Consider the following 27,045-nt stretch of genomic DNA (forward strand, 5'->3'; position numbering starts at 1 on the left):
ATAAAATTGTGATTGTTGGATTAATTATTTCACTCTGGTCCATCAAAGTCAAATTTCCAGAGATCCATACAAACTATGGGAAAGAACTAGCGCTACAGAGCTTTTTCTAGGAGGTTACCTAGATGGCGCCACCGACTTTGACATCACTTCCTGCTCTGCAGCTATTGGATAAAGACTCCCTCTGCCCGCCCCTTACAGGAAGTCTGCACCAGAGGTGGACATAAGCATTGGTACACAGGGGCCCAAGAGGTAAAGGGCCCACCTCCACCTCCAAAGCAGCTTCTATTACAGACATAAAGGGGTACATCACAATAAGATATTGGACTCCAATGGGCCCATAGGCTGTTGTTGCACAGGGGCCCATTTCTGCCTGTGTCCTGCCCCTACGCACGTAATGATAATACTGTAATAATTTATTGGGTTTTTTTCAATCCAAATACAAGAGGGCGCTCCTAAAATAAATCAGTGACTTCCAGTGTTAAGTGCAGAGTATCAGCAGGAAGTGCAGAATTGTGCAGCCTAAGCTAATAGTTGCAGAGCAGGAAGTGATGTCACAGAGTGGGCGTGGCTGTGACACCTCCTGCTGTAGAGCTCAGTAGCTTGCAGCGCTAGTTGCTGTCTGTGGTATTAAGGACTTGTAGTGCACACAGCACCTTGGAAACTTGCATAATTAAAAAAAAATGAATGGCTCTGGTTTGTCACGTGAGCTTAGATACTGAATATTACTATATGCAAATTGCCTCTTCTGAGAAAAAGAGGACTTAACTCTATAGCGCCACCTGTTGGAAGTAGCGATCCTACAAGTCACAATCAACCCTTTAACGAGTCGTGCAATATGACTTAGGATAAAAGCCAAATCAGTATCTCAATTCGCAGACACGGTGTTTCGGGCTGTTGGCCCTCGTCAGTGCGAAGCATGAGAACTGATTTGGCAAACAAGCCAGCTGGTATGTCACTCTCCATAAGGAGAAACGTTACCCCTTAGACCCCAGTCCAGAGCCTCTCACCTAGCCAAATCAGTTCTCATGCTTCGCACTGATGAGGGCCAACAGCCCGAAACACCGTGTCTGCGAATTGAGATACTGATTTGGCTTTTATCCTAAGTCATATTGCACGACTCGTTAAAGGGTTGATTGTGACTTGTAGGATCGCTACTTCCAACAGGTGGCGCTATAGAGTTAAGTCCTCTTTTTCTCAGAAGAGGCAATTTGCATATTTAATTTCCCAGAGGAGCATTGCAAGGCGAATAAGCCTCCTTACCTTGACAAGCCAGCTGGTATGTCACTCTCCATACGTAGACCCCTGAATATTACTATTAATTGTGAAAATGACATTTTACTTTAAGTTGTCCTTCTTTGATAAATGTTGTCAGCTGACTAGACTGGGAAAAAGGGTAATAAGGGGGCAGTCACCTAGGGCTAATTTGCCTCTCCTACACATTAGCTGGCAAGTATTGTTTAACAAGTACTCTTTTCAAAGCTCATAATATTAGTTCTGCCTGTGGACACTGCGGGTGCTGCTGATGGGGACACTGTGGGTAGTGCTGATGAGGACACTGTGGGTGGTGTTGGGGACACTCTGGGTGGTTCTGATGGGGACACTGTGGGTGGTGCTGATGGGGACACTGCAGATGCTGATGGGGACACTGCGGGTGGTGCTGATGGGTACACTGCAGGTGGTGCTGATGGGGACACTGCAGATGCTGATGGGGACACTGTGGGTGGTGCTGATGGGGACACTGCAGATGCTGATGGGGACACTGTGGGTGGTGCTGATGGGGACACTGCAGATGCTGATGGGGACACTGCGGGTGGTGCTGATGGGTACACTGCGAGTGGTGCTGATGGGGACACTGCGGGTGGTGCTGATGGGGACACTGCAGATGCTGATGGGGACACTGCGGGTGGTGCTGATGGGTACACTGCAGGTGGTGCTGATGGGGACACTGCAGATGCTGATGGGGACACTGTGGGTGGTGCTGATGGGGACACTGCAGATGCTGATGGGGACACTGTGGGTGGTGCTGATGAGAACATTGCGGGTGCTGATGAGGCACTGCGGGTGGTGCTGATGAGAGCATTGCGGGTGCTGCTGATGGGGACACCGTGGGTTATATGTGGATGTCAATTTCCAATGAGAGACATTATGTCTGGCAGCAATGACTGCTTTTTATAGGGGCACTGTGTGGTGACAGCATCCTGTAGTGGAGCGGCAGCCATTATTATAGGGTCACTGTGGATTACAACTCAAGAACTTCTATCCACCACAGAATTTACTTATTTAAAAGATAAATGCTCCTCACTAAGCTGCTAGCAGGAGCAGTATGCGTGCAGCTACAGAGAGACAGAAGTGTAATAGTGAGGTAGGTGCAGTGCTGCGCTCCTCACATTCATGCTCCGCAGCACATTCTTGTAAACAGGCAGAACGCTGCTCTCCTGGGCGGGAGGTAATAGGTATTCTGCTGCAGCCCAGGGAATTGGCAGGGGAGGAAAATCTACCACTGGCAAATTTTCTCATGGAGATAGAAGAGACTGCACCAGCTGCCAGCTGACTCTGTGACGGGGCCAATGGAAGGCAGAGAGGTATTGATCCACAAGGATTATTGGTCTCTTGTCATAGGGGGAAGGTGGTGCCATGAGGTTCATTTATGTCCAACCTTTTTAACCCCTTTACCCCCAAGGGTGGTTTGCACGTTAATGACCAGGCCAATTTTTACAATTCTGTCCACTGTCCCTTTATGAGGTTATAACTCTGGAACGCTTCAACGGATCCCGGTGATTCTGACATTGTTTTCTCGTAACATATTGTACTTCATAATAGTGGTAACATTTCTTTGATATTACCTGCGTTTATTTGTGAAAAAAATGGAAATTTCCAACTTTGAATGTTTATGCCCTTAAATCACAGAGATATGTCACACAAAATACTTAATAAGTAACATTTCCCACATGTCTACTTTACATCAGCACAATTTTGGAACAAAAATTTTTTTTGTTAGGGAGTTATAAGGTTTTAGGGTATGTGCACACGCTGTGGATTCTGCTGCAGTTTTCCCAAAGTTTACAGTACCATGTAAACCAATGGAAAAAAAAACCGCTGTGCACATGCTGCGGAAAATTCCGCGCGGAAACGCAGCGGATTATTTTCCGCAGCGTGTCACTTCTTTGTGCGGATTCCGCAGCGGTTTTCAACCAGCACCAATAGGAAAGTGCAGTTGAAAACCCGCAGAGGAATCCGCAGAAGAAACCGCGTGAAAATCCGCAGTGAAAACCGCAGTGGTTTTGCACTGCGGATTTTCCAATTCCGCTGCGGAAAAATCCGCAGCAAAATCCGCAACGTGGGCACATACCCTAAAAGTTGACCAGCAATTTCTCATTTTTACAACACCATTTTTTTTTTAAGGACCACATCACATTTGAAGTCACTTTGAGGGGTCTATATGATAGAAAATACCCAAGTGTGACACCATTCTAAAAACTGCACCCCTCAAGGTGCTCAAAACCACATTCAAGAAGATTATCAACCCTTCAGGTGTTTCACAAGAATTTTTAGAATGTTTAACAAAAAATGAACATTTAACTTTTCTAAACAAAAAATGTAATTCAGCTCCAATTTGTTTTATTTTACCAAGAGTAACAGGAGAAATTGGACCCCAAAAGTTGCTATACAATTTATCCTGAGTACGCTGATACCCCATATGTGGGGGTAAACCACTGTTTGGGCGCATGGCAGAGCTCAGAAGGGAAGGAGCGCCATTTGACTTTTCAATGCAAAATTGACTGGAATTGAGATAGGACGCCATGTCGCGTTTGGAGAGTCACTGATGTGCCTAAACATTGAAACCCCCCACAAGTGACACCATTTTGGAAAGTAGACCCCCTAAGGAACTTATCTAGATGTGTCGTGAGCACTTTGAACCACCAAGTGATTCATATAAGTTTATAATGAAGAGTCGTAAGAATAAAAAATCATATTTTTTTCACAAAAATTATCTTTTCGCCCCCAATTTTTTATTTTCCTAAGGGTAATAGAAGAAATTGGACTCCAAAAGTTGTTGTGCAATTTGTCCTGAGTACGCTGATACCCCATATGTGGGGGTAAACCACTGTTTGGGCGCATGGCAGAGCTCGGAAGGGAAGGAGCACCGTTAGGCTTTTCAATGCAAAATTGGCTGGAATTGAGATCAGACGTCATGTCGCGTTTGGAGAGCCCCTGATGTGCCGAAACAGTGGAAAACCCCCAATTCTAACTGAAACCCTAACCCAAACACACCCCTAATCCCTACCCTAACCATAACCCTAACCACACCCCTAACTCTAACAAACCCCTAATCCCAACCATATCCCTAACCACACCCCTAACCCTGACACACCTCTGACCCTAATCCCAACCGTAAATGTAATCCAAACCCTATCCCTAACTTTAGCCCCATCCCTAACTTTAGCCCCAACACTAACCCTAACTTTAGCCCCAACCCTAACTGTAGCCCTAACCCTAACTTTAGCCCTAACCCTAACATTAGCCCCAACCCTAACCGTAATGGGAAAATGGAAATAAATACATTTTTTTTATTTTATTATTTTTCCCTAACTAAGGGGGTGATGAAGAGGGGTTTGATTTACTATTTATAGTGTTTTTTTTAGCGGATTTTTATTATTGGCAGCTGTCACACACTAAAAGACGCTTTTTATTGCAAAAAATTGTTTTTGTGTCTCCACATTTTGAGAGCTATCATTTTTCCATATTTTGGTCCACAGAGTCATGTGAGGTCTTGTTTTTTTGCGGGACGAGTTGACGTTTTTATTGGTAACATTTTCGGGCATGTGACATTTTTTGATCGCTTTTTATTCCGATTTTTGTGAGGCAGAATGACCGAAAACGAGCTATTCATTAATTTCTTTTTTTTTTTTTGGGGGGGGGGGGGGGTGCGTTTATACCGTTCCACGTTTGGTAAAATTAATAAAGCAGTTTTATTTTTCAGGTCAGTACGATTACAGTGATACCTCATTTATATCATTTTTTTATGTTTTGCCGATTTTATACTATAAATACTGTTTTACATAAAAAATAATTATTTTTGCATCGCTTTATTCTGAGGACTATAACTTTTTTTTATGTTTTCGCTGATGATGCTGTATGGCGGCTCGTTTTTTTGCGGGACAAGATGACATTTTCAGCAGTGCAATGTTTTTTTTATTTCCCTCTTTCTGATCCACATTTTGTTCGGCAGTATGATAATAAAGCGTTGTTTTTTTGCCTCTTTTTTTTTTACGGTGTTCACTGAAGGGGTTAAGTAGTGGGACAGTTTTATAGGTCGGGTCGTTACGGACGCGGCGATACTAAATATGTGTACTTTTATTGTTTTTTTTTTGATTAGATAAAGAAATGTATTTATTGGAACAATATTTTTTTTTTCTTTATTTAGGATTTTTCTTTTTTTTTTAAACATGTAAATATTTTTATTATTTGCTTACTTTGTCCCAGGAGGGGACATGACTATATAGTGTCACATCGCTGATCTGACACTTTGCAGTGCACTGTGTCAGATCAGCGATCACACAGGCACTGCAGGAGGCTTGCTGGCGCTTGCTCTGAGCAGACGCTTGCAAACCACCTCCCTGCAGGACCCGGAAGGAGCCCTGCGGCCATTTTGGATTCGGGGCCTGCAGGGAGGAGGACGGAGGAGACCCTCAGAGCAACGTGATCACATCGCGTTGCTCCGAGGGTCTCAGGGAAGCACGCAGGGAGCCCCCTCCCTACACGATGCTTCCCTATGCCGCCTGAATGCTGCGATCATGTTTGATCGCAGTGTTCTGGGGGTTAATGTCCAGGAGCGGTCCGTGACCACTCCTGGCACATTGTGCTGGATGTCAGCTGTGATAGTCACTACGTACGTGATGACGTACTATCCCGTCGGTGGTCATACGGGCCCATACCACCTCAACGGGATAGTACGTCATATGTCAGAAAGGGGTTAATATCTGGCTGACATTTTCCTTACAAGTTACGTGGAAATGTGCTCTTGATTATATGGTGTCCATACTCCATACTGAATAAAGTTGTGCAAAAATTTTGCGTCTTTGGTGTTTTCACACCAGTCTCAGCTCCTGTTAATGAACAAGATGCAACTTACTCCACTACACCAATTCATTAAGACTGGCGCACAAATTGGCCTATTCATGAGACCCCACCAGCCATGACAAGGCGTACTTTTGTACTCTGACCCAATATTTATCAAATAGGCCTGCAATATTAAAGCACAGCACTAAATAGAATGATCCTTAGACATATTCAATATTTTCCTATAACTTGCACTCATTGGTATGTATGTACTGCAATCACAGCATCCTGCACCCGTTCACACTTGTTTCTTTCAGTTAGGTGGTGCTGATCACATTTGTGATGACCATGACCCTGTCAGGCTGAGCCCTCCTCCATCATTTTCAGGACGTTATTAATTTTTGCTTGCTAGATCCTATCTGTCCTTTAAATGTCATGGTTAGGACATGGTTAATGTCCTGTTCTCTCAGGGTTAATTTTGCTGGCCTCTCTTTCGATCTGGGAGGGGTATTTATACTCACTCCAGACTAGGATTCGCTGTCAGCTATACTTTCTGTTCTAGTCTGTGTGCCTGACCTCTGGAGTGTGTGCTAGGTTTTCACTTGTTTTCCTTGCTCTCCGTGCGTTACTCTGTTTGTTTGTTCTTCTGGACTTCTGACCTCTGGCTTCACTTCTGACAATCCCCTGTCTCACCCCTTTGGTACTTCGTGATCTCCTGGCTCCGATCTTAGCTTGTTCGACTACTCTCGTGTTTATCCTTTCTCTGTTCCCTGGCATCTGGCTCTACCCCTGATCACCTCCCACTCTGTCACATAGTTCAGGTCCTGTTTGTACCTGGTTAGTAACCCGGCGCTTTGCTCAGCTCGCTTGCTGCTGTGTGCAGCGTTTCCCACAGCAGTATTACCCGGGAGCCATGACATTATAACTGACCATACAGTCTTTTCCCTGGTGGGGGGTGTTGGTATGCCATGGATCCGGTATAGGCTCTCATGGGGCAGCTTATGCAGAAACTGTCCATGGAGCAGCAAGCCCTGGATCACTCACACTGACAGGTGCAGAGAGATGTGGCAGGTGCTTTACAGAGGTCTGCTCCGTTGGGGTTCCAGGAGGGGGGCCCCACTGATGTATTCCTAGTAGACCCCGAGCCACCAGTAAAGTTACTCGACAGTTTTTCCGGAGATAAAAAATTGTTTAGGGCCTTTAAGGAGGAATACAAGTTGTTCTTTGAGTTGCATTCCCGGGCCTCTGGAAATGAAAGGCAGAGGGTGGGGGTCGTATTGTTAAGGGGGGCTCCACAGGCATGGGCTTTCTCTCTCTCTTCCTCTGCTCCTGAACGTATGTCTGTGAACCTGTTCTTTGAAGCTCTGGGGCACATTTATGATGAGCCTGATAGAGTGCTTCTGGCAGGGGATATGGTGATGAGTGTGACACAGGGGAGGCACTCTGCTGAGTGGTACTGTTCGGAGTTTAGGCGTTGGGCAGCTGAAGTATCTTGGAAAGACGCCGCCCTGAGGGGGTTGTTCCGCAAGGGTCGGTCTGACTGTCTGAAGGACGCTCTGGCACTTCATCCTCCTCCTGATACCGTGGAGGACGCCATGATGCAGGCGGTCGGGATGGACCGGAGACTCCGTGCAAGAGGAATGATGCAACAAGAGACTCCCTTGTACTCCAAATTGGAGATTGGGTCAGTCTCGATTATGGAGAAAGAGAGAAGGCACCGTAGACAACTGTCAGGAACATGAGTTATTTGATTGTGTACTATCACGCACACTGAGCTCTGCTAAGTCCCTTAAATCTGAGCCGACACACGCTGCGGGCCATTCCAACCGCCCCTCTTCTCACTCTGCCTGCTTATGTGAGTGTGAATCCTAAACCCCTCTCAAAAGAATGTTTATTGCTTTTAGCTGCAAATAGCAGACATCTCTGTTGTGAATTCCGTTCTCGGACTCCCTCCTGTGGTCATGAATGATACTTCGGCGAGTTCTGTCCGTGGACTCCCTCTGATGGCTGTGAGTGGAACTGCTGGTTCTGAGGTTGCTTCCTCAGCTGCCCTCGTTTGCGGCTTGGCTGGCTTCTCTATTTAACTCCACTCAGATCGTTACTCCTTGCCAGCTGTCAATGTATCAGTACTGGTTCAGATCTCTCTCGGATCTTTCTGATGACCTGTCTACTCCAGCAAAAGCTAAGTCCCTGCTGGTTCATTTGTTGTTCATTGTGTACTGAATATATTTCTTAGTACTTGCTAAGTTCTAGTCCAGCTTGCTAACATGACATTGCCTTGCTAGCTGGAAGCTCTGGGTTGCAGAGTGGCACCTCCGCACCGTGAGTCGGTGCGGGGGTCTTTTTGCACACTCTGCGTGGCTTTTTGTAGTTTTTTGTGCTGACCACATAGATCCCTTTCCTATCCTCAGTCTATTTAGTAAGTCTGGCCTCCTTTGCTGAAACCTGTTTCATCCCTGTGTTTGTGACTTTCCTCTTAACTCACAGTTAATATATGTGGGGGGCTGCCTTTACCTTTGGGGAATTTCTCTGAGGCAAGGTAAGGCTTATTTTCCTATCTTTAGGGGTAGTTAGCTCTTAGGCTGTGAAGAGGCGTCTAGGGAGAGTTAGGTACGCTCCACAGCTATTTCTAGTGTGTGTGTTATAGGATCAGGATTTGCGGTCAGCAGAGTTCCCACTTCCCAGAGCTTGTTCTGTCTTCTAGTTTAACCATCAGGTCATTCCAGGTGCACCTAGCCACCAGGTCCATAACAGTACAGCTGGCCCACAAAGTGTTAATGCATCTCAATAGAGGGATAAGAGAAGTTCTGAGACCATTTTTTTTCTCTGCAGTGTGTTTTGTCTTTCTTTTCCCCTTAACCTCTGGGTGGTTCAGGACTCAGGTGTAGATATGGACATTCAAGGTCTGTCCTCTTGTGTTGATCACCTCACTGCGAGGGTACAAAGCATTCAAGATTATGTAGTTCAGAATCCTATGTTAGAGCCTAGAATTCCAATTCCTGATTTGTTTTTTGGAGATAGATCTAAATTTCTGAATTTCAAAAATAATTGTAAACTGTTTCTTGCTTTGAAACCCCGCTCCTCTGGTGACCGCATTCAGCAAGTAAAAATCATTATTTATTTGTTACGTGGCGACCCACAAGACTGGGCATTCTCCCTTGCGCCAGGAGATCCTGCATTGCTTAATGTAGATGCGTTTTTTCTGGCGCTTGGATTGCTTTATGATGAACCTAACTCTGTGGATCAGGCAGAGAAATTCCCCAAAGGCAAGAACACAGACGTCAGAATGGGCTGTGTTTTTACTGTGGTGACTCCACTCATGCTATCTCTGATTGTCCTAAGCGCTCTAAGCGGTTCGCTAGGTTGGTCACCATTGGTACTGTACAGCCTAAATTTCTTTTGTCCGTTACTCTGATTTGCTCTTTGTCGTCCTACTCTGTTATGGCATTTGTGGACTCAGGCGCTGCCCTGAATTTGATGGACTTGGAGTTTGCCAGGCGCTGTGGTTTTTTCTTGGAGCCCTTGCAGTATCCTATTCCATTAAGGGGAATTGATGCTACGCCCTTGGCCAAGAATAAACCTCAGTACTGGACTCAGTTGACCATGTGCATGGCTCCTGCACATCAGGAAGATGTTCGCTTTTTGGTGTTGCATAATTTGCATGATGTGGTCGTGTTGGGTTTGCCATGGCTACAGGTCCATAATCCAGTATTGGATTGGAAATCAATGTCTGTGTCCAGTTGGGGTTGTCAAGGGGTACATGGTGACGTTCCGCTGTTGTCAATTTCTCCTTCTACTCCTTCTGAAGTCCCTGAGTTTTTGTCGGATTACCGAGATGTATTCGATGAGCCCAAATCCAGTGCCCTACCTCCTCATAGGGATTGTGATTGTGCTATTAATTTGATTCCTGGTAGTAAATTTCCTAAGGGACGGCTTTTCAATTTATCTGTGCCGGAACACGCCGCTATGCGGAGTTATATAAAGGAGTCCTTGGAGAAAGGGCATATTCGCCCGTCGTCGTCACCGTTGGGAGCAGGGTTTTTTTTTGTGGCCAAGAAGGATGGTTCTCTGAGACCTTGTATAGGTTACCGCCTTCTCAATAAAATCACGGTCAAATTTCAGTACCCTTTGCCTCTACTGTCTGATTTGTTTGCTCGGATTAAGGGGGCTAGTTGGTTCACCAAGATAGATCTTCGAGGGGCGTATAATCTTGTGCGTATTAAACAGGGCGATGAATGGAAAACAGCATTTAATACGCCCGAGGGCCATTTTGAGTACCTGGTGATGCCATTCGGGCTTTCTAATGCTCCATCTGTGTTTCAGTCCTTTATGCATGACATCTTCCGAAAGTATTTGGATAGATTCATTATTGTATATTTGGATGATATTTTGGTCTTTTCGGATGATTGGGAGTCTCATGTGAAGCAGGTCAGAATGGTGTTCCAGGTTCTTCGTGCTGATTCTTTGTTTGTGAAGGGGTCTAAATGTCTCTTCGGAGTTCAGAAGGTTTCCTTTTTGGGTTTCATTTTTTCCCCTTCTACTATCGAGATGGATCCTGTTAAAGTTCAGGCCATTTATGATTGGACTCAGCCTACATCTGTGAAGAGCCTTCAGAAATTCTTGGGCTTTGCTAATTTTTACCGTCGCTTCATCGCTAATTTTTCTAGTGTTGTTAAACCGTTGACTGATTGGACCAAGAAAGGTGCTGATGTGGTGAATTGGTCCTCTGCGGCCGTTGAGGCTTTCCGGGAGTTGATATGTCGTTTCTCTTCGGCCCCTGTGTTGTGTCAGCCAGATGTTTCGCTCCCTTTTCAGGTCGAGGTTGATGCTTCTGAGATTGGAGCAGGGGCCGTTTTGTCTCAAAGATCTGATGGCTCTGTGATGAAGCCATGTGCTTTCTTTTCTAGAAAGTTTTCGCCTGCTGAGCGTAATTATGATGTTGGCAATCGGGAGTTGTTGGCTATGAAGTGGGCGTTTGAGGAGTGGCGACATTGGCTTGAGGGAGCCAAGCATCGCGTAGTAGTCTTAACGGATCACAAGAATCTGACTTATCTCGAGTCTGCTAAGCGGTTGAATCCTAGACAGGCTCGATGGTCGCTGTTTTTCTCCCGTTTCAATTTTGTGGTTTCATACCTTCCGGGTTCTAAGAATGTGAAGGCCGATGCCCTTTCAAGGAGTTTTGTGCCTGATTCCCCAGGAGTTCCTGAGCCGGCTGGTATTCTCAAAGAGGGGGTAATTCTGTCTGCCATCTCACCTGATTTGCGGCAGGCGCTGCAGGAGTTTCAGGCTGATAGACCTGACCGTTGTCCAGCAGAGAAACTGTTTGTCCCTGATAGATGGACTAGTAGAGATATCTCTGAGGTTCATTGTTCGGTGTTGGCTGGTTATCCTGGGATTTTTGGTACCAGAGATTTGGTGGCTAGGTCCTTTTGGTGGCCTTCCTTGTCACGGGATGTGCGTTCTTTTGTGCAGTCTTGTGGGACTTGTGCTCGGGCCAAGCCCTGCTGTTCTCGTGCCAGTGGGTTACTTTTGCCCTTGCCAGTCCCGAAAAGGCCTTGGACGCATATTTCCATGGATTTTATTTCAGATCTTCCTGTCTCTCAACGGATGTCGGTCATCTGGGTGGTTTGTGATCGCTTCTCTAAGATGGTCCATTTGGTACCCTTGCCTAAATTACCTTCCTCCTCTGATTTGGTTCCACTATTTTTCCAGCATGTGGTTCGTTTGCATGGCATTCCGGAGAACATCGTGTCGGACAGAGGTTCCCAGTTTGTTTCAAGGTTTTGGCGGTCCTTTTGTGCTAAGATGGGCATTGATTTGTCTTTCTCTTCGGCTTTCCATCCTCAGACAAATGGCCAAACCGAACGAACTAATCAGACTTTGGAGACCTATCTGAGATGCTTTGTTTCTGCTGATCAGGATGATTGGGTGACCTTCTTGCCATTGGCTGAGTTTGCCCTTAATAATCGGGCCAGTTCGGCTACTTTGGTTTCGCCTTTTTTTTTGTAATTCTGGTTTTCATCCTCGTTTTTCTTCAGGGCAGGTTGAGCCTTCGGACTGTCCTGGTGTGGATTCTGTGGTGGACAGGTTGCAGCAAATTTGGACTCATGTAGTGGACAATTTGACATTGTCCCAGGAGAAGGCTCAACATTTCGCCAACCGCCGTCGCTGTGTTGGTCCCCGACTTCGTGTGAGGGGATTTGGTTTGGTTGTCGTCTCGTCATATCCCTATGAAGGTTTCTTCTCCTAAGTTTAAGCCTCGTTTCATTGGTCCTTATAAGATTTCTGAAATTCTCAATCCTGTGTCGTTTCGTTTGGCCCTTCCAGCTTCTTTTGCCATCCATAATGTGTTCCATAGGTCGTTGTTGCGGAGATATGTGGCGCCTATGGTTCCCTCCGTTGACCCTCCTGCTCCGGTGTTGGTCGAGGGGGAGTTGGAGTATGTGGTGGAGAAGATTTTAGATTCTCGTATTTCGAGACGGAAACTTCAGTACATGGTCAAATGGAAGGGCTATGGTCAGGAGGATAATTCCTGGGTTTTTGCCTCCGATGTCCATGCGGCTGAGTTGGTTCGTGCCTTTCATTTGGCTCGTCCTGATTGGCCTGGGGGCTCTGGTGAGGGTTCGGTGACCCCTCCTCAAGGGGGGGTACTGTTGTGAATTCCGTTCTCGGACTCCCTCCTGTGGTCATGAATGATACTTCGGCGAGTTCTGTCCGTGGACTCCCTCTGGTGGCTGTGAGTGGAACTGCTGGTTCTGAGGTTGCTTCCTCAGCTGCCCTCGTTTGCGGCTTGGCTGGCTTCTCTATTTAACTCCACTCAGATCGTTACTCTATGCCAGCTGTCAATGTATCAGTACTGGTTCAGATCTCTCTCGGATCTTTCTGATGACCTGTCTACTCCAGCAAATGCTAAGTCCCTGCTGGTTCATTTGTTGTTAATTGTGTACTGAATATATTTCTTAGTACTTGCTAAGTTCTAGTCCAGCTTGCTAACATGACATTGCCTTGCTTGCTGGAAGCTCTGGGTTGCAGAGTGGCACCTCCACACCGTGAGTCGGTGCGGGGGTCTTTTTGCACACTCTGCGTGGCTTTTTGTAGTTTTTTGTGCTGACCGCATAGATCCCTTTCCTATCCTCAGTCTATTTAGTAAGTCTGGCCTCCTTTGCTGAAACCTGTTTCATCCCTGTGTTTGTGACTTTCCTCTTAACTCACAGTTAATATATGTGGGGGGCTGCCTTTACCTTTGGGGAATTTCTCTGAGGCAAGGTAAGGCTTATTTTCCTATCTTTAGGGGTAGTTAGCTCTTAGGCTGTGAAGAGGCGTCTAGGGAGAGTTAGGTACGCTCCACAGCTATTTCTAGTGTGTGTGTTATAGGATCAGGATTTGCGGTCAGCAGAGTTCCCACTTCCCAGAGCTTGCTCTGTCTTCTAGTTTAACCATCAGGTCATTCCAGGTGCACCTAACCACCAGGTCCATAACACATCTCCCTAAAACTACTCATTCCCCCTCCCATCGAATACAAGCCAAAACTGGTGTAGAAGCCCTGAGTTCCTTTGTTCTATTAATGTGATATATATGGGCACCGACCTGAGCTAGGGTTATAAGAAGTATATATTCCGTCTGTCCATCGATAGAACTATCACTCACTGAAAGCGCGAGCAGCTAAACGCAACAAGTGCAAAGTGCGGATTTCTCAGAAAGCGGTTCAGGTAACTGCTCCGTATTTACACTTAAAAGAACGCCCCTGACGTGGGGAACATCATGAGCATGGTGTCGTCTTTATGCGAGGTTCACACAGCAAGTTATGCAAAGATAGATTTCATATCCTAAGTAAAGGGGAGGTGTCAGCCCCTAAGTGATGTCACCACAGGGGGAGTGCCTGGGTTTTGGGCTAGACTAACTTAGCAAGACCAGCATTCTGGAGCGTCTTGTCTCCGGGGTCCAGCTGCTCTCTACATGTGTGCTATGCATCTAGATGTTTTTATACTCCTAAGCCACAGGCCAGCCAAGATGATACCATGACATAACGACCTGCAAGCGTTTTTTTCACATTTAATCCCATTTTATTTGTAATCTGTAATGTACGCATGATTTTGTTTTCTTTATAATATCTTTTATACTTTGTAAACACTGCCTACCCTTTTTATGGAGTAAAATGTATAATTTACTAGCTTGTCTCTCCCTTCTCTATAAATGAACTGTCGCTTCCTCTGAAGTGAATTACGCTACTGATTTGGGTTGGCTCCGGGCCCGTTGATCCTTTGAAAATCGGAGCTGGTGGCAGCATACTTTGTCCTGTGCGATTGGGAATCTTTGTAGCGATGGCGGCATTGATAAATATTGTTCCTGCCTGTGTGGAAGTAGTTATATTGCCCTTGCTGCAGTGTACCCAATAGCCAGTACATAGCAAGCAGCCTTTCTGGCGACTAATTACCCTAGGTGGAGTACCTAGTCTGACCTGAGGGTAACGGGGACTCCAGAGAGCTGCAAGTTCCAGACCGGAACTGGGAAGTGGGATATAGATAAGTCCCCTTCAGAAGGAACCAGGGGCAGCCAAACCACCCCGGTTCGTGACAAATTGGTGTGAGTAGTGGGGACAATAAAGGTATCTGTGACGCCCCAGGGTCCTGGTTGTCACGGTGGCATTGCTTTTCTCACGGGGAGAGTGATGTCACGCTTGGAAGCGATGAAGGATTCCTTTTATCAGGTCACATACACACATGTTCATACTTCAGGCCAGAAGGGCCTGAACCCAGATTAAGTGGAACCTCCCTATATTCTGGTCTGGAGAGAAATCTGTCAGAGGACAGAGAAGAGAGCAGTCATACTTTGAGTGTCCGAAGGACTGAAGGGACTGTGTAGCCAGAGTTGCTGCAGCTCCTAGAGGAAGAGAACTAAGAAAGGACAGTTTGTAGAAAGTGTGCAGGAGAGCAAAGCACAGGAGAGAGACACCAGGGGAGGACAGCTGTTACTGGGCTACCTCTCTGGAGAGCTCAGATTCCGGTAGCCGGAAGACCGAGGTTCTGATGGACTCTAAGAGGCACAGCAGAAACCGACAGGACAGCTGAAATGCAAGTTACCTGTCCGCCCTAATACCCAGGAGGCACAGTGGCACATAAAGCTTGGGTCATGATAGAGACCCTATAAAAAGGTTCGAGCCACCTATCATACGGGTTCGTGTCATAACCTATATGGAGGACAGAGAGGAACTGTGAGGACCTTATCAGAAGCCATAGGCAGTAAGGGACTACAACACCACTGCGCTTTGAGGAAGGCTTTCATCTCCACCTGGTAAAGGGGACTCTGGATTCGCTTCCAAGCCGGCCGGACCCTGCCTGTACCTGTGATCTGGTGCCCTGGATTGCGGTTGCCTGAAGCTACAGTAAACCAGGTAAAGAGACTGCAAACCTGTGTCATCGTTCTTTACTTCACCATTCACCATCTCCAACTATACATCGGGAGCCCTGAGGACCTACTTCACCTGTGGGAAGTTATACCATCTAGCTGCCATACCATTACCCCAGAGGACCCCTTTAAGCAGCGTCGGTCCCTACTGACCGAATACCACAGGTGGCATCACGAACAATAGACTTTATTTACAATTCCCCTAAAAAGACCTTTCACTTTAATTGGGCGCCCAGGGCTACGGACCGGGTCGCAGCCACCGTGACATCCCCTTTAAGTACCAAACCCAGTACCGAGTACCCCACGGCCCTGGCGGGCGACTCATATCCTCCCTGGAATCCCTGACATATGGTAGGCATCCGTGACCTATTGTTGGCAGCACGGTGTGAATCGTGACAACAACCAACTATGCTTTTACTGTGGAGCCTCCGGACATTGGAAAAGGAACTGCCCCTCTTGTCCTTCTTCAGTGAAACCGTCAGAGAAACGACTGAGTCTGGGCAACAATCGAGGAGGTTGTCTAGACTCCCAGGTACATTTTTTCAGGCTTGCAAAAATTGTGCTCCAAGTGAAATTGGAACTTGCTGGTGGTCCTGTGGTGACCACCGCCTTTGTTGACTGCAGTTCTTCCATTAATTTGATTGATGCCCAAGTTGTAATAAGATAGAGACAGTCAGGCTGAAAGACCCTGTTAAGGTTGTGGCTGTTGATTCATCCCCTCTTACCCGGGATGGAATTTGTTTCAGGACTGATGTTTTTTCTCTGAAAGTGGGTTCCACTCACGTGGAAAAATTTAAGTTGTTTTGCTATGAATAATCTGCCTGCAGGACTGGTACTGGGGATGTCCTGGCTGCAACCACACAATCTTGTCATTAATTGGATGGCGGGGGAGATCACTCAATGGGGATGTAAGGGTAATGGTCCGTGTTGTAACCTGGGACCTTTTGTTAACCCGGTAAAGTCTGTATGTGTGTTGTCTGTCGGTCTGGAGGGTATTCCGGAGTACCTGAAAGACTTCGAAGACGTGTTTTCCAAAAGCAAGGCTGAGGCGCTTCCACCACATCGACCTGGTGATTGTGCTATTGATTTAGTCCCTGGAGCCAAATTACCCAAGGCTCGTCTGTATAATTTGTCCGGGCCTGAGCACCAAGCCATGAAAGAGTACATCACAGTCTCCGCAAGGGGCATATTCGGCCCTCTGTCTTTAAAAAAAAATACAAGAGCTCTTTGGGGCTGGATTCCAGTTATGAATATTGTTTTTTTGTGACAGGCATTGATTTTATAGTTATGGGAGACATATCTTCGGCATCGCGAAGAAGTGGCGGACACAATGCGTTTACTTGCATCACCCTGCAATCTGCTGATCAGTCCTAAAATAATATCGGCCAGATGGACAAAGTTGGATCTGCCATGTCTCCTATCTATAGAAAACTAAAATTGTTAGAGGAAATATAGCATTAGTATCTCTCACCTGGGACCTCCAGGGGGGCAGATATCCTTAAGATCATTGATCTCGTAATTTTTAGTACCTGAGCAGCATCCTATATACCAGCCCCCATGTAAGGTCACCAAGGGCAGTGGCTTATACCTACTAAAAGCTCCCCTCCCCTCCATAAAGACCGGCGCCATTTATGTGACGTGACATCAGGTCTAGTAATTTTCTTTTGTTTAGTATTTTTATTTTCATGTGATTTTACATGCTGTATTGTTTTGTTCACTTTGTAAGATCTTTTATATATTTTTGTAAATTCTGCCTAATTTTTCAGATGAAATATGTAAAATTTTATAGTGGGATATCTGCGTGATCCTTGGCTGTTCCCTGACAAGCACTACCGCTGTATTCATTCTTATGGAAGTGCTGAAGACGAGCTGAGCTGGTTCCTATATAATCACAATGAATGGGTACTGTCCACCCACACTGGGTATTTTTTCCCAATTTTCCGCATTAGACTCATTTACTGCCAACTTCTGTTTTCTTTTTTTTTTTCTATCAGCGCGACTTACCAGGAAACTGCCAAAATAGGTGTCTGTATTGTGACTGACCGTCTGTGATGTGTCTGCTCATCTCCATATGGCAGCTCATTGTCTGATATTTCCGGACTGTACAGCAGGACCACAGAGCTGTCAATCACATTTTAGAAACCCTGCCCACATCCAGTATCTTACATTGCAAACATAACACCCTACCTGCCAATTCCCATTGTCGCAAAATCAGAATTAATGAGGTACACATTTTTATGCACAGAATTTCAAATACTTGCAATTACCATGTGTCCTATTATTTTGGTTAATTTTTATTGACGTCAAGGTTTTTTTTCCATATAAACAGAACATAACATTGAATTTATTTTATAAGTAAGTTTTTTTGCATCTGTACTGAGTTCCAAGTGTAAAAACCTTAAGTTCTGTCATTTTTTACACATTGTTTAAAAGGGTCAAACATTTCCTTTTTATTTACCTATGCTTAGTGGGTGTGGCTCATGTGATCCTCTGGGGCGTGTCTGCATAATTACCCTGTCAACCACGCCCCCTTGTACAGCCCATCAAAAGTAGCACTAAATAAAAAGGCCTCATATCTCTGGAACCGTATGTCGGATTTTTGAAAATAAAAAAACGTAATACTCAGGGGAACAGTGAGAATAACATAAGAGTAAATATTGGCCACTTTTCATCTGGTGACAGGTCCTCCTTAAATTACTTATTTTTATGTTATCTTTTTACTAGACATCATTATAATTATAGTATCTCTATTATATTTGTGGTTGTTTTTTTGCAATTTTTTTTAAATAATAATGTAAAAAGACAAAATCTCATCAAAAAAGGAAGTTTTTGGTAAACTTTAGTAGACTTTAAATAAAAAAAGAATAAGTAATTGTACCTAGAAATGCACAAACGTAGCAGCAGTAGCCATAGCAGCAGCTCGGGAACAGAAATGTTGCGTGTGGCTATTTGCTGTGTAATACTACTTTGTGGCCTTTTGCTCTGATTTTCATCAGTTTTTGGTCCGTGTCAGGTTTTACCATCAGTGATTTTAGCCGTGTGCATAAAAAAAAATAAGTATTCATAAAATTATTCTGCCCATTGCATTGTTAGAAATGGATTACGCCCGGATGGCAATGTGTGATGTGATGTCCGTGATTTTATCGGACCCGTAGACTTGGATAGGTGTTTTTGATTCCTAATAAAAAAATGGACGTCTCCTTGATTATTTTACAAATACAAAATCTGTAAAAAAAAAAAAATCATGGATGTGTGAACGGCCATAGACTATAATGGGAACGTGATCTATCTGTGAAACATGGGTGTCTGAATGAGGCCTTATTTGCGGTATCTGTTCAGACGTTGCTTATAAAACCTCCTTATGTAAAGCTGATAACATACAGATCGCACAGGGACCGATGCAAGGCGACACGTTACATGCAGAGCATCGCAGCGGGCACTTCTGATCCATATTTCGGATCGGATTCGCCCATTAAAGTGTAATGGATGCAAAAAAAAAAAAAAACAGGTCACATGCGGGTCAACATCCATCTGTCATGCATTGTTTTACGGATCCATTACAGTCATTAACATAGGAAACTGTATGCGACTAATATTATTTACTACATTGTTCATGCAAAAAAAATGGTGACACATAGCTCAAAGCAATCAGTAATCAACGGACATACGGGTGAGATACGGCTGAAAAAACGGACATAAAGATGAGATACAACTGAAAAAAGGACATACGGGTGAGACACTGCTGATAATACGACATACGGATGAGTTACGGCTGATAATACGACATACGGGTGAGATACGGCTGATAATACGGACATACGGGTGAGATACGGCTGATAATACGGACATACGTGTGAGCTACGGCTGATAATACGGACATACGGGTGAGATACGGCTGATAATACGGACATACGGGTGAGATACGGCTGATCATACAGACATACGGATGAGATACGGCTGATAATACGACATACGGATGATATACGGCTGATAATACGGACATACGAGTGAGATACGGCTGATAATACGGACATACGGGTGAGATACGGCTGACAATACGGACATACAGGTGACATACGGCTGATAATATGGACATACGGGTGAGATATGGCTGATAATACGACATACAGAAGAGATACGGCTGATAATACGGACATACGGATGAGATACGGCTGATAATACGACATACGGATGAGATACGGCTGATAATATGGACATACGGATGAGATACGGCTGATAATACGACATACGGATGAGATACGGCTGATAATATGGACATACGGATGAGATACGGCTGATAATACGGACATACGGATGAGATACGGCTGATAATACGACATACGGAAGAGATACGGCTGATAATACGGACATACGGATGAGATACGGCTGATAATACGACATACGGATGAGATACGGCTGATAATATGGACATACGGGTGAGATACGGCTGATAATACGGACATACGGGTGAGATACGGCTGATAATACGACATACAGAAGAGATACGGCTTATAATACGGACATACGGATGAGATACGGCTGATAATACGACATACGGATGAGATACGGCTGATAATATGGACATACGGGTGAGATACGGCTGATAATATGGACATACGGGTGAGATACGGCTGATAATATGGACATACGGATGAGATACGGCTGATAATATGGACATACGGATGAGATACGGCTGATAATATGGACATACGGGTGAGATACGGCTGATAATACGGACATACGGATGAGATACGGCTGATAATACGACATATGGATGAGATACGGCTGATAATATGGACATACGGGTGAGATACGGCTGATAATACGGACATACGGATGAGATACGGCTGATAATACGACATACGGATGAGATACGGCTGATAATATGGACATACGGATGAGATACGGCTGATAATATGGACATACGGGTGAGATACGGCTGATAATATGGACATACGGGTGAGATACGGCTGATAATATGGACATACGGATGAGATACGGCTGATAATATGGACATACGGATGAGATACAGCTGATAATACAACATACGGATGAGATACGGCTGATAATATGGACATACAGAAGAGATACGGCTGATAATATGGACATACGGGTGAGATACGGCTGATAATATGGACATACGGATGAGATACGGCTGATAATATGGACATACGGATGAGATACGGCTGATAATATGGACATACAGAAGAGATACGGCTGATAATATGGACATACGGGTGAGATACGGCTGATAATATGGACATACGGGTGAGATACGGCTGATAATATGGACATACGGATGAGATACGGCTGATAATATGGACATACGGATGAGATACGGCTGATAATATGGACATACGGGTGAGATACGGCTGATAATATGGACATACGGATGAGATACGGCTGATAATATGGACATACAGAAGAGATACGGCTGATAATATGGACATACGGGTGAGATACGGCTGATAATATGGACATACGGATGAGATACGGCTGATAATATGGACATACGGATGAGATACGGCTGATAATATGGACATACGGATGAGATACAGCTGATAATACGACATACGGATGAGATACGGCTGATAATATGGACATACAGAAGAGATACGGCTGATAATATGGACATACGGGTGAGATACGGCTGATAATATGGACATACGGATGAGATACGGCTGATAATATGGACATACGGATGAGATACGGCTGATAATATGGACATACAGAAGAGATACGGCTGATAATATGGACATACGGGTGAGATACGGCTGATAATATGGACATACGGATGAGATACGGCTGATAATATGGACATACGGATGAGATACGGCTGATAATATGGACATATGGGTGGCATATTATTTCTGGATGGATAACGGACGATATTGCAGACACTCTTAGACTTAGAAGTTGACACGAATGTCTGACATTTCGCCGTGTTTCCTCCAGAAGATGTCTGACCGTTCTCCGTCCGTCTCACATCTCTCTGGCAGTTTCTGACATCTGTTCTTATAAATCAATAATTACAAGATTCCACAATTCCTCTGTGAACGTTCACAATAGATGCCACATAGACGGTGTCCTTTTTCTGGCCATGCCTTGTGTGCGTCCATTCAAGTACGGGCGAGTCTCTCGAAAAACGGATCAGGCTGCGATTTTCTTTTTGTTTTACCTCAGACCGTTGGGTCCGTGTGATGTGAACGAACACATAGTGGGGCATTGGTCCATGTGGGCCACTACAGCCTCTGCCCCCCACTGTTTATAGGCCCAGATCCCAGGACCCCGAGGCCCGGTGTAACAGGCCAAAGTAACCCCGTCCCAGATTAACCCCGGGTATAATTTGGCCTAGGCCAGAGTATACCCCGGGGTATAAAATGGCCTAGGCCAAACTATACCCCGGGGTGTAAAATAGCCTAGGCCAAACTATACCCCTCCAGGCCACATTATACCCCCCAGGGTTAAAGTGGCCTAGGCTACATTTAACCCTGGGTATATTTTGGCCTAGGCCAAACTATACCTAAGGATGTAAAACAGCCTAGGCCAAACTATAACAGGCCACACTATACCCTCAGGCCAGACTATAGCCTTTTACTGGTTGCTATGGGATTTTACATGGCCACTTTATCCTAGCAACGCCCTGGATACGGTTGGAAAAGGGGTTTATCTACCTTGGGGGCACCCTCACAGCACTGCGGGGAAGCCGGGGAACCCTTTTACTGGTTGCTATGGGATTTTACATGACCAATTTATCCTAGCAACGCCTTGTATACGCTTGGAAAAGGGGTTAATCTACCTTGGGGGCACCCTCACAGCACTGCGGGGTGGGTGGGGATCCCTTTTACTGGTTGCTATGGGATTTTACATGGCCACTTTATCCTAGCAACGCCCTGGATACGGTTGGAAAAGGGGTTTATCTACCTTGGGGGCACCCTCACAGCACTGCGGGGAAGCCGGGGAACCCTTTTACTGGTTGCTATGGGATTTTACATGACCAATTTATCCTAGCAACGCCTTGTATACGCTTGGAAAAGGGGTTAATCTACCTTGGGGGCACCCTCACAGCACTGCGGGGTGGGTGGGGATCCCTTTTACTGGTTGCTATGGGATTTTACATGGCCACTTTATCCTAGCAACGCCCTGGATACGGTTGGAAAAGGGGTTTATCTACCTTGGGGGCACCCTCACAGCACTGCGGGGAAGCCGGGGAACCCTTTTACTGGTTGCTATGGGATTTTACATGGCCACTTTATCCTAGCAACGCCTTGGATACGCTTGGAAAAGGGGCTTATCTACCTTGGGGGCACTGTCGCAGCATTGCATGGAGGCTGGGGAACTCTTTTCCTGGTTGCTAAGCGATTTCAAATGATCAATCTAAGGTACTTACACCATGTAAAACCCTATAGCAAGCAGGGTGCCCCCAAGGTAGATAAACCCCTTTTCCAAGCATATACAAGGCATTGCTAGGATAAAGTGGTCATGTAAAATCCCATAGCAACCAGTAAAAGGGTTCCTCGGTGTAACAGGCCAAAGTAACCCTGTCCCAGATTAACCCCGGGTATAATTTGGTCTATGCCAGAGTATACCCGGGCATAAACTGGCCTAGGCCAAACTATACCCCGGGGTGTAAAATAGCCTAGGCCAAACTATACCCCTCCAGGCCAGATTATGTAACTAATCTGGGGTTAAAGTTGCCTAGCCCAATTTATACCTCTCAGCTCATATTATACCCCAATGAAATCATTTGCATTGAGTGATATACACAAGAATTACTTAATGCTTCAACATTTTATTGAGAAACCAAACTGACAATTCTTAAAGAGTACCTCCCACTATACAAAACTTTTGCCCATGGCAAAAGTAGTTGTAAAGGGGGGTATTTGTAATGCATATGCATTACAAATACCCCCCCATTTTATAGTTACCTTAGGGGGGCTGCCCGATTACCCCCCCTCGCTAACCGCCGCTGCCCGTCTCCTGGTAGACGGGGTCCCCCTCCTGCCGCTAGGTGGCGCTGCCTCTCCATGCGCCGACGTCACAGCCAGGCGCCATAGAGGAGAGCGGCACCTGGCTAGTGCCGTTGGAGCTTGTAGAAGCAGAGCCAGCACCACCTAGCGGTGGGAGGGGGGGCAATAATTTCTCATTAGCTATAAGTCACTTATCATGCAATGCAATTATCTGGGGCAACAAATCGCCCAACAGTCATTCTGTGTATTATGACATTTAGTCTAGCATGTCCTTGCTACCAAATTAACGTTTAAAGCTAAACACTGATAACAACATTGAAATGATCGTGCTTATTTTCAAGATACAGTGCATGTTCAGTTGTTGACTGCAGATTGAAGCTTGCAGGATATGTCAACCAATCCATGGAGTCACCGACGTTTGTGTAGATTATTATGTCGCAACTCAACAGATTCGCCGTGGTCATGATCTCTGCATCAGTTGCCCAGACTCCATCACGAGAGATTCCAGAGATGTTCACATATTCATTCACATTTTGGTTCAAGTAGTCCTGTAGTTTTTTTGTCAAGTCAGTTTTCATATGGTGGATGACTTTATCTCTGAGAAGGGAATGGTTGTCCTCTGTTCCTGTCAAGATGTAGCTGATGGCCCGGAAGAAGCAGTTTCCATCACCTTTGGTTTTATATGTACGCCGTGGTTGTTCAAGGTCTCGTCTGCATCCACAGTATACAACCTTACTAAACGTAAGGCCAAGAGTGGTGCTAAGATACTTCCTTCTTGAACTTGGTAGTAGGTTGAAAGCCTTAGTTTGCTTATTTTTCTGTGTGGCAGAGTCACTGGAATAATCATCATCGGATGGTGGAGAAGCCTCTTTATCCTGGTAAATCTTTAGGTTGCTGGTGTGGTATGTGTTGCTTAATATCTTGCCAGTTTTGTTGTTCTTAAGTTTTACTCGTCCCTTGGTCAAGGATTCCACAACTAAATAAGGTCCAATCCAGCGTGGTTCCATCTTTGAACCTATGCGTTGAATACGGCGCTGATTCTTGATATAAACTATGGTACCAGCAGTGATTTCTTTGTTGCTTTTGTGTCGGCGATCAAAGGCACACTTCTGGTGTTCTTGAGCAGAGTGGATGTTGGTACTGACGTCTGAGTGCAGCTTTTTAAGAATGCTTGACAGTGTATTTAGCACATCAGGGGTGGCATGATCTGAAATGGGCATGGGATCCACCGTATCATCTTTTGAGGGATTAAGGTCCATGGGAAGCTTGGCCTTCCGTCCATACATGACCTCAAATGGAGTAACCTTGGTTGAAGCATGCACAGATGTGTGATAGGCAAACAGAACACCAGGGATGAATTGATCCCAGTTGTTTCCTTGGTCATTGACAAGCTTACTAAGAGCTTCTTTAAGTGTCCGATTATCACGTTCCCGCTGGCCATTTGTTTGTGGGTGGTATGCAGATGAAATACGGTGATCTGTTTGAAAATGTTCCATCAGGTTGTCAATGATCGAGTTTACAAACTCTCGTCCCTGGTCGCTAATCAGAGTCTCCATACAGCCAAGGCGACAGATAACGGAGTACAAAAAATTTGCCACTGACTTGGCACTCTTATCTGGGACAGCTGTTGCTTCAGTCCATTTGGAGAAATGATCAGTGGCAGCAACTATATATTTGTTGCCATTTGATGTTTCCTGAAGAGGGCCAATCATATCAATCCCAACTAAGCTCCATACTTTTCCAGGCACTGGTATACTGTTGAGTGGTGGAGCTTCCTTTGTGATTTTGGGATTTATAACAAAACATTTTTGACAGGCTTTCACATACTGGTGAACGTCATTTTTCATTCCCTTCCAGTAAAACCGGTCAGAGATTTTGGCTAAAGTTTTATCTCTGCCAAAATGGCCCCCAGATATTGGGTTGTCATGACAGGCCTTCAGGATATTTGGCAGTCGACTTTTAGTAAGAACCTCCTTTTCCCTATGATAAACAATTCCTCCTTGGGCTCGATATGGCTTTGCTGTTTGTCTAAACTGGGACTTGGCATTTGCACGTTTCTCAGGAGGTAGATCGTAGGTATACTGAGGGTACCTTTGTTCTGTTGCAGTGTAGAATCTCAAAAGCTGGTCATACAATTGATCTTCCATGGTTGTCAAAATTGGAAAAGATTTGGTGTCATAGAGAGCAGAGAGGTGTCATAGAGAACATACAAAACAAGTTATCATTAACTATGCACTGACAGGACAGCGCCATCTACTGTCAGTTCAGATCTGCACACTTTTCAACAAATAAGCAATAGGGTGAGAAAAACAGTGAAGTGATAACATTATGGCCTAGAGAAATACTATAAAAACTATTTTATACCCCCTGGTATAAAGTTTATCCCCCGGGGGTATACTATGGCCTAAGTCAGCTTTTGAATTTTTGTGCTGTTTCCTTCCTCAGTAAAAGGGTTCCCCGGCTTCCCCGCAGTGCTGCGAGGGTGCCCCCATGGTAGATAAACCCATTTTTTAAGCGTATCCAAGGCGTTGCTAGGATAGAATGGCCATGTAAAATCCCATAGCAACCAGTAAAAGGGTTCCCCACCCACCCCGCAGTGCTGTGAGGGTGCCCCCAAGGTAGATTAACCCCTTTTCCAAGCGTATACAAGGCGTTGCTAGGATAAATTGGTCATGTAAAATCCCATAGCAACCAGTAAAAGGGTTCCCCGGCTTCCCCACAGTGCTGCAAGGGTGCCCCCAAGGTAGATAAACCCCTTTTCCAAGCGTATACAAGCCGTTGCTAGGATAAAGTGGTCATGTAAAATCCCATAGCAACCACCTAAGGGGTTAACCACCTATCCTTAAGTGCTGCGAGAGTGCCCCCAAGGTAGATAAACCCCTTTTTCAAGCGTATTCAAGGCGTTGCTAGGATAGAGTGATCATGCTATATCCCATAGCAACCAGTAAAGGGGTTCCCCACCCACCCCTCAGTGCTGCAATGGTGCCCCCAAGATAGATAAACCCCTTTTCCAAGCGTATCCAAGGTGTTGCTAGGATAGAGTGATCATGCTATATCCCATAGCAACCAGTAAAGGGGTTCCCCACCCACCCCTCAGTGCTCGTCAGTGCCCCCTAGGTATACAAAGCCCTTTTCCAAGCATATCCAAGGCGCCAAGACAACGAGCTGGCACGAGCAGGGCTGAAGATTTCATGTCACATGTGACTATAGGGAGGGGGTGGGGCTTAGAAAGGGAGATCCCTGGCGTCACCAGAGGTGGAGGAGCTTGAAAAGGAGCAGTGCCCGATGGGAGGGGGAGCTGTGACCTAGAAGAATGAGCAGCTTTCCCTCAGCTTACCCTGGGGGGTATAATCTGGCCTGGAGGGGTATACTTTGGCCTAGGCTATTTTATACCCCGGGGTATAGTTTGGCCTAGGCCAAAGTATACCCGGGGTATAATCTAGCCTAGGCCACTTTAACCCCGGGTATAGTCTGGCCTGGGGGTATAATCTGGCCTGTTACACCGGCACTGACAGGATTTGTCCCTCAGCCATTCTGGTTTCCCGCCATCTCCATGGTGCACGTTACTGACGCCATCACACATCTCCACATGGACGGGCAGATTCTTGTT

General features: G+C 45.5%; 1 protein-coding gene across 3 annotated transcripts in view; it reads left to right on the forward strand.

Annotated features, from left to right (window-relative positions):
- MAST1 (microtubule associated serine/threonine kinase 1) overlaps positions 1-27,045 on the forward strand; it is a 133,501-nt gene that overhangs the window by 53,545 nt on the left and 52,911 nt on the right. The gene's annotated exons all lie outside the window — the stretch shown is intronic.

Source organism: Ranitomeya variabilis, chromosome 5 (genome assembly GCF_051348905.1).
Source record: "Ranitomeya variabilis isolate aRanVar5 chromosome 5, aRanVar5.hap1, whole genome shotgun sequence".
In the NCBI taxonomy this organism is placed as follows: Eukaryota; Metazoa; Chordata; class Amphibia; order Anura; family Dendrobatidae; genus Ranitomeya; species Ranitomeya variabilis.